Source organism: Pipra filicauda, unplaced genomic scaffold, assembly GCF_003945595.2.
Source record: "Pipra filicauda isolate LSUMZ 115617 unplaced genomic scaffold, ASM394559v2 scaffold1282_size24313_pilon, whole genome shotgun sequence".
In the NCBI taxonomy this organism is placed as follows: Eukaryota; Metazoa; Chordata; class Aves; order Passeriformes; family Pipridae; genus Pipra; species Pipra filicauda.
Genome location: NW_024103743.1, coordinates 1 through 4,230, shown reverse-complemented (window position 1 = coordinate 4,230; position 4,230 = coordinate 1).

Below are 4,230 nucleotides of genomic sequence, written 5' to 3'. Positions count from 1 at the left end.
TCCCATCCCACAGGGACAGTGTCCATCCATCCCAGTGTCCATCCATCCCATAGGACAGTGTCCATCCATCCCAGTGTCCACCCATCCCAGTGTCCATCCATCCATCCCAGTGTCCATCCATCCCAGTGTCCATCCATCCCAGTGTCCATCCATCCATCCCACAGGGACAGTGTCCATCTGTCCGTCCATCCCCATCCCAGTGTCCCCAGGGAATGGTTGTCCCAGAGTCCCTCCCAGGGCTGGATCCCCCCATGGACACTCCCCGTCCCCAGGGACCCTTCGGAACACCAAATCCTGGGAAGGGGAAGGGAGGGGATCACAGGGGGGGGGAAGGGAAGGGGAGGGACCCCGGGGGGGGGGCGGAAGGGAAGGAAGGACCCCCCCAGGGGAGGGGAAGGGAAAGGGATGGGACCCCAGGGGAGGAAGGGAAGGGAAGGGAGGGGACCCCCAGGGGAGGGAAGGGAAGGGATGGGACCCCCAGGGGGGGGAAGGGAAGGGATGGGACCCCAGGGGAGGAAGGGAAGGGAGGGGACCCCCGGGGGAGGAAGGGAAGGGATGGGACCCCAGGGGAGGAAGGGAAGGGAAGGGATGGGACCCCAGGGGAGGAAGGGAAGGGAAGGGATGGGACCCCCAGGGGAGGGAAGGGAAGGGAGGGGACCCCCAGGGGAGGGAAGGGAAGGGAGGGGACCCCAGGGGAGGAAGGGAAGGGATGGGACCCCCAGGGGAGGGAAGGGGAAAGGTGAAGGGGATGGGGACCCCAGGGGGCGGAAGGGGGGAAGGGCAGGGGAATTGGGGACCCCCCAAGGGGGAGGGGAAAGGGGGACAGGGGAGGGGGGACCCCCAGGGGAGGGAAGGGAAGGGAGGGGACCCCAGGGGAGGAAGGGAAGGGATGGGACCCCCAGGGGAGGGAAGGGAAGGGAGGGGACCCCCAGGGGAGGAAGGGAAGGGATGGGACCCCAGGGGGGGGTAGGGAAGGGATGGGACCCCCGGGGGGTGCCGAGGGCGGTGTCCCCACCTTGGACAGTGAGGGTGACCTCGGACTTGGCGATCTGGCTGCCGTCCCCCACCACCTCACAGATGTACTTCCCCGAGTCCTCCCGGGTCACCGAGTCGAAGTGGATGGAGGTGGCGGAGAACCGGACGCGGTTCCGGTACGGCTCTGGGGGCACGGGGGGGAGGAGCTGGGCATGGAGCTGGGCATGGAGCTGGGCATGGAGCTGGGGGGATGTGGGGACATGGGGATGGAGCTGGGGGGATGTGGGGACATGGGGCTGGAGCTGGGGGGATGTGGGGACACGGGGATGGAGCTGGGGGGATGTGGGGACACTTGGGGTATTGGAGATGGTGGATGTCGGGGACCATGGGGATGGAGGCTGGGGGGATTGGGACATGGGGATGGAACGCTGGGGGGATGGGGGGGGGACATGGGGATGGCGCTGGGGGACGGCGGACAGCTGCGGGGGACGGGCGGGGACCATGCGGGAGATGAGCTGGGGGGATGTGTTGTGGGGGCAATGGGGATGGAGCTGGGGGTATGTGGGGACATGGGGATGGAGCTGGGGGGATGTGGGGACATGGGGATCTGGGGATGGAGCTGGGGGGACGGGGGGACATGGGGCTGGGAGGGATCTGGGGGGACATGGAGATGGGGCTGGGAGGGATCTGGGGGGACATGGGGGATAAGGAGCTGGGGATGGAGCTGGAGATGGAGCTGGGGGGACGTGAGGACATGGGGACATGGGGATGGAGCTGGGGGGACGTGAGGACATGGGGACATGGGGATGGAGCTGGGGGGACGTGAGGACATGGGGACATGGGGATGGAGCTGGGGGGGACAGGGGGACATGGGGATGGGATGGAGCTGGGGGGACATGGGGGGGATAAGGAGGTGGGGATGGAGCTGGGGGGACATGGAGCTGGATATGGGGCTGGGGGCACAGAGGGGATAAGGAGCTGGGGGGACATGGGGCTGAGGATGGAGCTGGGGGGACACGGGGGGACATGGAGATGGGGATGGAGCTGGGGGGACATGGGAACATGGGGCTGGGATGGATCTGGGGGGACAGGGAGCTGGGATGGCTCTGGGGGGACATGGGGATGGGGATGGAGCTGGGGGGACATGGGGGGGATAAGGAGGTGGGGATGGAGCTGGGGGGACATGGGGGATATGGGGCTGGGGATGGATCTGGGGGGAAATGGGGGACATGGAGCTGGGATGGCTCTGGGGGGACATGGGGACACGGGGCTGGGGCTGGAGGGACATGAGGACATGGGGCTGGGATGGCTCTGGGGGGACATGGGGACACGGGGCTGGGGCTGGAGCTGGGGGGACATGAGGACATGGGGCTGGGATGGCTCTGGGGGGGCAGGGGGGACACGGGGCTGGGGACAGATCTGGGGACACAGGGCTGGGGATGGATCTGGGGGGACACAGAACTGGGAATGGCTCTGGGGGGACACAGGGCTGGGAATGGGTCTGGGGGGACACAGGGCTGGGAATGGGTCTGGGGGGACACAGGGCTGGGAATGGGTCTGGGGGGACACAGAGCTGGGAATGGCTCTGGGGGGACACAGGGCTGGGGATGGATCTGGGGGGACACAGAACTGGGGATGGGTCTGGGGGGACAGGGGGGACACAGGGCTGGGAATGGCTCTGGGGGGACACAGGGCTGGGAATGGGTCTGGGGGGACACAGGGCTGGGGATGGATCTGGGGGGACAGGGGGACACAGGGAGGGGGACGGAGCTGAGGGGACATGGGGGACATTGAGCTGGGGAGGGAGCTGGGGGGACACGGGGATGGGGACGGATCTGGGGGGACATGGAGCTGGGAAAGGAGGGACACAGAGGTGGGAATGGAGGGACATGGAGCTGGGAACGGCTCTGGGGGGAGATGGAGCTGGGAACGGAGGGACACGGAGGTGGGAACGGAGCTGGGAATGGCTCTGGGGGGACACGGAGCTGGGGACGGATCGGGGGACACGGAGCTGGGAACAGAGGGACACGGAGCTGGGGTGGCTCTGGGGGGACACGGACCTGGGGACAGATCCAGGGGAACATGGACCTGGGGACGGATCTGGGGGGACATGGGGGACACGGAGCTGGGGACGGATCTGGGGACCCGGAGCTGGGGACGGATCTGGGGACACGGAGCTGGGATGGCTCTGGGGGCACACGGAGTTGGGACCCCCCCACGGGACCCCCCGGGACGGGGCACCCCCAGGCCCCCCCCGGTACCTGTGAGTTCCCCCCCGTAGTAGAAGAGCTGCAGGGAGGAGCCTTTCTGGAACTTCCACTCGATGCGGGGGTTGCTCCAGCTGGAGCGGAACGCGGAGCACGGGATGTCCACGGCTGTGGGACACGGACACCGCGGTGGGATCACCCCGGAGAGGGACCATCCAGCATGGGGAGCATCCCAAACTGGGATCAGCCCAAACTGGGATCATCCAGCACGGGGAGCATCCCAAACTGGGATCACCCCAAACTGGGATCACCCCGGAGAGGGACCATCCAGCACGGGGAGCATCCCAAACTGGGATCAGCCCAAACTGGGATCATCCAGCACGGGGAGCATCCCAAACTGGGATCACCCCAAACTGGGATCATCCCACACTGGGATCATCCCACACTGGGATCACCCCAAACTGGGATCATCCCACACGGGGATCATCCCATACTGGGAGCATCCCAAAACTGGGATCACCCTGGAACAGCATCATCCCACACTAGGATCATTCCAGAATGGGATCATCCAACACTGGGATCACCCGGAACAGGATCATCCCAAACTGGGATCATCCCAAAACTGGGATCATCCCAAAACTGGGATCATCCCAAAACTGGGATCACCCCAAACCGGGATCACCCCAAACCGGGATCACCCCAAACTGGGATCACCCCAAAACTGGGATCACCCCAAACCGGGATCACCCCAAACCGGGATCACCCCAAACTGGGATCACCCCAAACTGGGATCATCCAGCACGGGGATCATCCCAAACTGGGATCAGCCCAAACTGGGATCATCCCACACTGGGATCACCCCAGAGCGGGATCATCCAGCACGGGGAGCATCCCAAACTGGGATCAGCCCAAACTGGGATCAGCCCACACTGGGATCATCCCACACTGGGATCACCCCAAACTGGGATCATCCCACACGGGGATCATCCCATACTGGGAGCATCCCAAAACTGGGATCACCCTGGAACAGCATCATCCCACACTAGGA